At 39.3% G+C, this 10,450-nt stretch overlaps 1 non-coding gene across 1 annotated transcript; it reads right to left on the minus strand.

Moving 5' to 3' along the window:
* Positions 1-3,274: 3,274 nt before the first annotated feature.
* On the minus strand, positions 3,275-3,381 carry LOC120281285. The gene has a single exon (XR_005542528.1). It is a non-coding gene; the product is annotated as a small nucleolar RNA R71 (small nucleolar RNA).
* Positions 3,382-10,450: the final 7,069 nt, after the last annotated feature.

Below are 10,450 nucleotides of genomic sequence, written 5' to 3' on the forward strand. Positions count from 1 at the left end.
TAGAGGCTTACTCATAATCCTCTCGAATTGCGACATGTCTATACTAGGTGGGAATTTCTCCTCATCACCAAGCACATCAAATGTATGAAAACTAGGGGGCTCTCACCACAATAGCAATCATTCAGTAAAAACACGCAATTAGATATAAATAGAAGTGATTGGAATTAAGAAAACAATTATAGTATCAAAGATCAAATAACCATTATCAAAGAAATAAACTCTAGAGTTCAACTATACCCAAACATCGAACAAGATAGCCCTCCATTGAAGGAGAGTAACAATCCAATCCAAGTGAATTAAAATACATAAAGAGAATAACAAAACTTTCCTCAAAGCTCGCAATCTACTTGGATGGTTGAAGTTCTTCAAAGATTTCCCAAAATCACCGCCAAGATCTCTATACGAATGCCCCCCTTAAATCTTTGAACCTTCTCCTAATCTCTCTCTCTTGTTTTCTTCCTTTTCTGGAAAAATATCTAATAGAAAACACCTCAAATAACCGCCCAAAGGGCGGCAAAGAGTAGAGAAGAAGATCCTCCCAAAAGCCCTAATTTTTGGCTTTTATAACTCAAGAATTGGGGGTTTTTACTGCTACTACAGTAACCCTTACGCTATAACAATTGTTCGTAAGGTTCTTGGGTTGGGACTTACACCTATAAAAGTGGTAGTAAATAGCAATTTGCTATAGTAATATGAACATTGAGCTGCTACAGTAAATAGAAATGAATTAAGCGCCAATTCAATTATATATTCAACAATCACATGTATAGTACTATGAATAATAATAATTAAATACATTCATTCAAGCAATTATTAGAAATGAAAGAGATGAAATTGATGTAGACAACATTGTGATTTGTGTTATTTGGATGTATTTAGTTAATTATGGGAGTGATTGCTTCCCCGCAAGTGTACGGGATCGCTAAGTAATTCCTCATGTAAAGACATGAGGATCATATTCCACGGGGCCAAAGAAGTATAATTACTCACTCTTCATCTATTATCTAGCCTACAATTTGTAGTAAAAATAACAAATAAAATAAAATAAACTAACTAATCTATGACCGGGTTACTAACATACATAAATAAATGAACAAGGGAGTGTCAACCAAGAGAAGATGGTATCCGGATAAGGAATACCCCAAGGGTTGTCGTTTAGGTCCAAACTAGGATGTTTTAAAGTGTATAGATGGCATTTAAGACCTAGAGGTCTCTTAGATAGGTAAACCCCAATTTCTTGGAGGCTAACCCCTAATCCCATATGAGAGTTAATCGGAATCTCTTCGGGATCAACCCACCTACAATTGCAAAGGGTTCAAGGAAATCTTTAATAGGAGTAAACCCACTATCCTTCGGCTTAAACCTAGCATTGGAGGGTTACCAACACCCGATCTCTCAGCGTGTAGACACAAGTATGCCCTTTCAATCTCTCTTAGAACTAGTACACGCGAGTAGGTCACATCTACATGTACAACTCATAAAAGAATTATGGATTTCTCCACAAATGTAATTCTAGACATCAAAGCATGAAAGATTGAATCTCAAACAACCATCAAATTAAATGACTAACAACATCTCAAGTTCTTACACAAGAATAAACCCTAGGATCCATCCACATCCAAACACCAAAATAAGTTAATCCCTCATGATAAGGAACACTTATACAACATACAAGACAAAAACATAAAAGAAGTAATGAAGACCCCCTCTAGGTTGTGATCTCCTTGAATCGATGAAGCTTTGAATAGTGATCCAATGGTGGCTTAAAACTCCACTCCAACTCCTTCTCCTTGTATTCTCCAAAGGTCCCCTTGTCCGGCCTAGGACATACCTCAGGTTTCGTCGGCATAGATCAGGTGAGGTATGTCCTAGGCCGGACAAGGGGACCTTTGGAGAATACTTGCCTACTCCACAAGACTATCGACTCGACTACCAAGGGGGTTTTCTTATGGAACATTTGTTTTTACTTTCGATTCCATTGTTAATTATATTGTGCTCCATGTAGGAGGTATGTCCTAGGCCGGACAAGGGGACCTTTGGTGAACAGTAACTGCTACCGTACTCGCTATAGTATTTTCCTGCAGTAACCTGCTACAATACTCGGTCAAAACACTCCCAATTCCACACTTTTCATCAAGGCAACATAAACGAGCATACGTTTATGCCGTAGATCGCAACTCTTCTTCAATCAAGGGCTTCGTTGGTGAAGATCTTGTATCAATGCACAAGTCAGGATACACAAATATGACTGCCTTTGTGCCCCTCCGACTCATTGTAATAGCTTGAGTACACAGAGGTTGGCACACATTCACGCATCATAAGACCCCACTTGTGTCTTCACGTTTGTTGCTTCCAAGATTCCACCAATTAGTGTGCTCACGATCTACTTTTGGCTTCTTTTCTCAATACTTAGCTTCACAACCCTACATGCATAAAAGTAATACAAATGCAAAAGTATTAGCACTAAAACCTAATATAAGTAACGCTCATCATAAAGAAAGAACACTTCGCATTCTTATCACACAAGCACTTTATCAATAGGCTATAAGACTTTTCTTCATCGACGCATCTTTGAAAGGTCTTGCAATCTTCATAAAGAGAAGGAATATGAAGATGTGACTACCTTTGTGCCCTTTCCAAATAGTAAAGTTGCTTAAATCTCCTTGGAAGTTGGCACATATCTCCACATTCATGAACTCCTCTCGTGTCTTGGTCCTTGAATTGAAACAAGAACTCCCAACATTGTGTCTTTATAGTCTATCTTTGCTTCCTTTTGACTATTCAAGGCATTCACAACCTAATTGCACAAAAGAATACCAAAATACACTATATGAGACATAAACCATGGTTAAAATGATGCTCAATCCATGTAAAACATATAGAAAAATATGTCTACTCAAGCACTTATCAAGTTTAGAATCAGTTAAGTTTGACCGACTATGCTAGAGCTACAATAGAGCATAGTGCAACCTCCCGTCATGAGCCACTACATTTGAACTTAAGCCAGCCTTTATCCAAAAGGTTCAACAATCGTGTTCATTCCATTACTTACTGGATGAAGACCCCAATGCACATTTGAGCACTTCCATTGAAGTTTGTGATATGTGGAAGCTAAAATGACTTAAGTGATGCTATCTATTTGGGTGACTTCCCGTTCTCATTGAAGTCATGGGCAAAGGAGTGGTCGCAAACACTACCTAGGGCTTTACTGACTACTTTGGACCAACTAGCCAAGTTATTCTTAACTCGCTATTTTCCACCGTGGAGGACAACCAAGCTTTGGCATGACGTAGCATCTTTTACACAATAAGAGAGTGAAGCACTTTATGAGGCATGGGAAAGATATAAAGATCTTTTGAGGCATTGCCCACAACATGGTTTGCCAGGTTAGATAGAGGTCCAAACTTTCTACCAAACATTGACTACAAGTGTGCGATAAACTATTGATGTCGGGCTAGTACAACCATTGGGAACAAGACACCGGAGGAGGCTATGTAACTATTTGATGACATGGCTATGAATAATTAAATGAACTTCTAGAGGAAAACAAGTGAAAGCAGCTATGGTGTTTGAAGTGGATGTGGTGACAACCTTGACATCTCAAGTAGAGTCATTAAGAAAGAAGATAGATGGCATGGTGACCCCATGAGCGGCTCCTGTTAAATCTTGTGAAACTTGTAATGGACGACACCCTACCACCAATTTCCCTATTTTTAGTGTATCTTCTAGAGAAGTTGAGCAAGTCGATTTTGTTAGTGATATGAACCAGCCACAAGGGAATCCATATAGTACAACTTATAATCCAGGATAGAGGAATCATCCTAATTTTTCCTGGAGTGGTTAAGGGCAACAAAAGCCAAATCAACCTCCGGGATTTCAAGAGAAGAGGCCAAGTTTGGATGCGCTAGTAATAAAGTTTATGCAATCTACCGAGTTGAAATTCCAAACACAAGATAATCACCTCAAGTCTATTGAGACCACATTAAGGAATAAAATAGCCTCGATCCAAAGTTTAGAGAATTAAGTTGGCCAAATTGCTAGGATGTTATTGAAGAGACCTCAAGGGAGCCTTCCAAGCAACACGGAAGAAAACCTCAGAGAGCATATTTAAGTGATCACCTTTAGAAGCTATCTAGAAATCAAAATAAGGATTAAAAAAAGGCCAATGTTTTGAAAAAGGAAAGCCGATTAAGAGTGAAAAAGAATGGAACAAGAAGAAAGTTGTGGAGAAACACATTGTCTAGGAATACCAACCAAGAATTCCTTATTCCTCACGACTCAAACAAAGAGAAACCGACGACCAGTTCAAGCAGTTTCTAGAGTTGTTAAAGAAACTTCACATCAAGCTTCCTTTTGTAGAGGCATTAAAAGCAAAAATATATCCACGCCATTCTAAGGCGATCAGTGAATGAACGTGGTGATAGTACAGGGGTGTTGAGCCGTCAGGGGTTGTTATACTTATACTTCATGGTGTAGAGCGAGCCGATTCATCTTGGGCATATGCTGGCCAAGTATTTACGCCACCAGGGCCAGTAGCCAGACTTGGAGTTCTCTTTTCAGGCTTATACATCACAAGGCTTATTATTGGTATGGGTCTCATGGATGGTATCAGGGGACCCGAGAAGATCATAGTAATACAAAGTATTATTTTCTTATGATGAGGATTACTTTTATTAGGTTTTAGTGCTAATGCATGTGTATTTGTGAACTTTGGTGCATGAAGGGTTGTAATGCATGTGTATTTGTACTTTGTTGATGAAGTCTTGGAGTGAACAAATGTGAAGACACAAGTTGTGATTGAAGATACGTGAATGTGTGCCAACCTCCATTCGCTCAAGCAAATTATAATGGTTTGGAGGGGCACAAAGGCAGTCACATTTGCGTATCCCGACTTATGCAATGATAGCAAGATCTTCACCAATGAGACCTTTTAATGAAGAAGAACGTGATTTACGGCATAGATGTGTGCCCGTTTTTGTTGCCTCAAAGAAAAGTGTGGATTCGAGAGTATTTCGGGGGAGTACTATAGCAAGTTAACGTAGTAAATCGTCACGTAGCAATTTACTGTTCACAGACCGCTGAAAAGTATATCTCTAGAAATCTACACAGGTGTGTGGAAATTCCACACGCCCTTATGGATGCCTTATTCCAACCCTTTATAAAACCGTGACTTATACCGATTTGGGAATCCACCTTTCATCCCTTTCTTCTATCATTTCTCCAACTTTTGGGAGGCCCGCAGCTAAGGTTTAGAGAAGCTTTGGCAAGTATTTTGGAGTGGTTCTACTGCTTTAACACTGCATTTCTCTTGGAAGATAGTTATTGGGGGAGCTTTCGTCTATACCGATCCGGCGAGGTGTGCCCTAGGCTTGACAAGGGGACCTTTGGAGGGGACGAGGCTACTACACAAGACCATCGACATGAATACCGAGGGGGTTTTCCTATGGATTACATGTTTTTACTTTCAATTTCATTATTGATTGTATCTTGCTTCATGGAGAGCTAAACCTCCTAGTGGGTACTCAGATTTGTGAACTAGGATGTATTTGTTTCATTAAGCTTTTATTATATTTTCCTTAATTGATGTCTTAAATTGAGTTCTAATCTTGAATGCTTGTTGAATGATTTCTCCCTTAGAGTGACACTAGGGTTAAGAGTCCATCTTGGTAATATTTGTGAGTGAGTGACACACCATAAGGGTTAGACAAAGCAAGATTGGAGAGGGTCGAGAGGGTGAATCGAGAGGTAGCGGAGCGTCCCCTTTCCCCTACGGTGTGATTTATCCTACCTCCATATTCCAAGAGTTCTTTGCGGTCATAATAGAGTGAAGGGTTAGGGGATGAACTCCGCTAGGGCTTAGTTGCACGAGCAACAGAGTGAAGCGTTGAAGTGACTTTAACACCTGGGGCTTAATTATGACTAGGGGTCTTTTGCCTGATCCAAAAGGTTAGATCTACATATAGGAATAAGGTTTATCACTTAGAATCCCTAGAGCTTCTTGCAACTTTACACAGTGTGAGGTGTTGAGACTGATTGATTTCTCCTTCGGGCCGTAGTGTAGAGTTAGTCACGGTTAACCTTAGGTTTGGGACCATGTGTTTAAGGATGTCCACGACTCATTAACATTAGTTAGGAAGCATAATTGTTGGTTTTGCACTTGAAACAATAATCCTAGGAGGAACAATATCCGATTACCCCACATTTTATTGATTTTCTTTCCTCTCATTTTATTGTGCCTCTCGTTCTTATTTTCTTTAGTTCATTTGCATCGATCTTTATCCACACCATCATTATTTCATCTCCACTTAGTTAAGTAGCAATCTTGGTGTTTCTATTCCTTATTCCTTGTGGATACGATACCCCACTCACCTGGCATTTATTACTTCAACAAACCCGTGTACTTTCGGGTCACACGCAAGGGGCGTTGTCAGTCATGCTCATGTGTTCCGACTTGTTCAACACTAGTAAGATCTTTGTCAAATTTGATTTTATTGAAGACGCAATACGATCTACCACATGGATGTGTGCCCTATTCATGTGGCCTCGATGAAAAGTGTGGATTTGGGAGCATTTTGGCGAAGTAGTATAGTAGTTACTGTAGCGAATCACTATAGCAATTACTGTTCACAATACGCTGAAAATGTGATTCTCGGAGATTCACACGGGCGTGTGGAAATTCCACAGGCTCGTGTGGATGCCCGATTCCAACCTATTTAAGTCGCGATTTGAGGTGTCTTGAAGGATCTTTTTCCAATCCCATCTGTTCCCCAACTTTGGAGGCTCTCTCGTCTAGGGTTTGGAGATGCTTTGGCAAGGTTTTTGGAGTGGTTCTACGGCCTTCAACATGACGTTCCTTCGAAAGATAGTTATTGGGGGAGCATTTGTTGACATCGATTCGACGAGGTGTGCCCTAGGCTTGACTAGGGAACCTTTGGAGAAGACGAGGCTACTCCACATGACCATCGATACGGACTACAAGGGGGTTTTACTTAAGGATTGTATGTTTTTACTTTTGATTTTATTATTGATTGTATCTTACTCCATGGAGAGCTAAACCCCTAGTGGGTGCTTGGACTTGTAAACCTTAGGATGATTTTGTTTAATTGGACTTTTGTTATGTTTTCTTTAATTGATGTTCTAATTGTGTTATAATCTTGAATGCTTGTTGAAGTGAATTTCCCTTAGAGTGACACTAGGGTTGAGAATCCATCTTGGTAATCCTTGTAGATGAGTGACACACCATGAGGGTTAGACAAAGCTAGATTGGAGAGAGTTGACAGGGTGAGTCGAGAGGTAGTGGAAGATCCCCTCTCCCATCTGGTGTGATTTATCCTACCTCTGTGTTCCAAGAGTTCTTTGCGGTCACAATAGAGTGAAGTGCTAAGAGAGGAACTCAGCTGGGGCTTAGTTGCGCAAGCAAAAGAGTGAAGTGTTGAAGTAATCCTTAATGCTGTTGCTTAATTGTGACTAGGGGTCTTTCGCCTAGACCAAAGGGTTAGATCTAGATTAGGGAATAGGGTTTATCACTTGGAGTCCCTAGAGTTTTAGGCAACCTTGCACAGTGTGAGGCGTCAAGAGCATTCTTTTCCACTGGGGTATAGTATAGGGTTAGTCATGGTTGACCTTAGGTTTGGACCATGTGTTTAAGGATTTCCACTACTCATTAAACATCAATTAGGAGATATAATGATCAATCTTGCATTTGAAGCAATAGCCCTAGGGTGAGCAATGTCCTTGTGCCCCACTTTCTATCGATAGCATCTCCTACCATTTTATTGCATCTCCTTCTTGTTATTTTTTATTTCTATTTGCATCGATATTGCTCACACCACTTTGAATCATCTTCACAATAGTTAAATAGGAATTCTTGAGTTTCTGATCACTATTCATTGTGGATATGACTACCCACTCATCAGGGTACTTTATTACTTTGACAACCTGTGCACTTGAGGTATACACGTGCAAGGGGTGTGTCAAGAGATCTCATTCCTGAGGTTAGCAAATTATTCAGGTGGAAAGTATCGATTAAGAATAGCTTCTACCATTTCCTCCCATGTAATGATCAATGCTCGAGGTAATGACTGTAACCACTATTTTGTTCTTCCCTTTAAAGAATATCAGAATTCGCTCAACCGAATAGCATCATCCATAACCCCATTGATCTTGATCATGTCGCACACTTCTAAGAAGTTCTCAATATGGTTGTTTGGATCCTCATAGGTGAAACCATTGAACTCTGCAGACTATTGTACCATTTGGATGAAACCCGGCTTAATCTCAAAGCTTTGAGCTGTAATCGGTGGCCTAACAATGCTAGACTGTGTATCCTAAGCTGTAGGTCTTGCATAGTCTGAGAGTGTCCTCTGTTGCTCATTCTACTCAACCATGTTGTCAGACCTCTCAACCTCTATTTTAGCTTGATAGTTATATTCTTGTATGGTTTCCATTCCCCATCGATGAATTCTTCATTCAATCTCTGGATCACATTCAACTAATGTCAAAGGTTTGCTTTGGGTCATAACCTGGAGTTGAAATCAAGAAAATAAAACAAATTAGAACAATGAAAGAGTAGAAAATATGGAACATAATAGATGGTGAATAGCTAAAATAGTAAAGTATAATGCTTCTAAGATGCCTATTCTCGGGCAACATCACCATAAAAACTTAACGCACCCTTGTGTTTGTGTACCACAAGTGCACGGGTGTTGAATTAGTAAAATACCGAAAGGGTGTCTTGTTGAATGCATAGGAAATAGACACTATAAACAAATAATATTACTAAATAGCCAAAGTGAGAATCAATTGGTGAATATATTCAAGATCATAATGAAGACAAGAAAATAAGCGAAGGACATGAAGAGGAGATAATCAATGATAAAGTGGGTCATCCGAACAATGCTACCCCGAGGATTCTAGTTTCAAGTACAAGACTAAGATTATGCTTCCCTAATTGAGATACAATGAGTAATGGATATATAAAAGCACAAGGTCCCAAATCTAAGGTCAACCATGACTACTCCCCTATGAGATTCCCAGCAGGGAGAAGACTCTTGACGCCTCACACCACGTATGAGTGCTTAAAGCTCTAGGGATTCCACCTGATAAACCTATTCCAAAATCTACATCAAACCCTTTAGTCTAGGCAAAAGGTCCCTAATCACAACTAAGCCCCTGTAGAGAGGAAACTCTCAATGCCTCACTCTGTATGCAATTGCAAAGAACTCTTGGAATGTAGAGGTAGGATAAATCACATCAGAGAGAAAATTATACATTCGGCTACCTCTCGACTCACCCTCTCAATCCTCTTCAGCCTTGGTAAATCTAATCCTAATGGTGATGGTCACTCGTGAAAAGGTTGATTATAATAGGTTCTCAACCCTAATGTCACTCTAAGGGAAAACCAAACATCAAGAACACAAGATTGAAACTCAAATAAATACTCAATTGAAGGAAACACAATAAAATTCAAAGAAAGAAATACATCCTAGGGTTTACATGTCTAAATACCGACTAGGGGTTTAGCTCTCAATGGAGCAATACAAAATCAAAGATGAAGGCAAATAAGAGTACAAATAATACATAAAGATAACCCCTTTCATTCCATAATGATGGTCTCCAAGAGCCACTCCTCCTTTGAGCCTAGGGCACACCTCGGCAAATCAATGTCATCAGTGGCTCCCCCATTAACTCTCCTTTGAATGAAATCGATGTTGAATGGCATAGAAGTGCTTCCAAACCTTGCAAAAACCTCCTCCAAACCCTAGTTGTGCTCCTTCTTGAAGATAGGAAAACATATCCCCAAATAACTCTTCAAACCTGCTATTTAAACCCTCAAATTGGGAATCCATATGGTCATGTGGAAAATCCCCATGGCCTTGTGGAAAATCCACATAGATGTGTGGAATTTCCACACCCCCATATAGATTTTTAGCTTCACTAAAATTTGCTCAAATGAATTCCAAATTTCATTATATTTTTTTAGGCCACCCCGATAGACACACATCCTTGTAGTAAGTCATGGGGCATTTCTTGAAGTATAAAACCATGTTGAGAGCTTTTGAAATCTTTGAACAACCCAAAACATGAGTGTGTGACTGCCTTTGTGCCAATCTACATCACCTATTTACTTGAACTCTTTAGAAGTTGGCACACACTCTTATGTATAAAATCACGGCTTGTAACTTGCTCATTATGTTGCACAAAAGAAATCTATAAAGAACCTCAATGACTTATTTTTGTATTCATTCTCCACAACATACCTTCACAACCCTAAATACAAAAAATAACACAAAAACACAATAATGAGCCATAAAACCTGATAAAAGCAACGCTTAATATAAGTAAAACATCCTAATTAATATGCATACACAAACACTTATCACCTCGGCATAGTGGCCTACAATAAAAATTGATAAGAATTTTATGAAGATAGCAAAATTTCTGAACAAAC

This window comes from Dioscorea cayenensis, chromosome 2 (genome assembly GCF_009730915.1).
Source record: "Dioscorea cayenensis subsp. rotundata cultivar TDr96_F1 chromosome 2, TDr96_F1_v2_PseudoChromosome.rev07_lg8_w22 25.fasta, whole genome shotgun sequence".
In the NCBI taxonomy this organism is placed as follows: domain Eukaryota; kingdom Viridiplantae; phylum Streptophyta; class Magnoliopsida; order Dioscoreales; family Dioscoreaceae; genus Dioscorea; species Dioscorea cayenensis.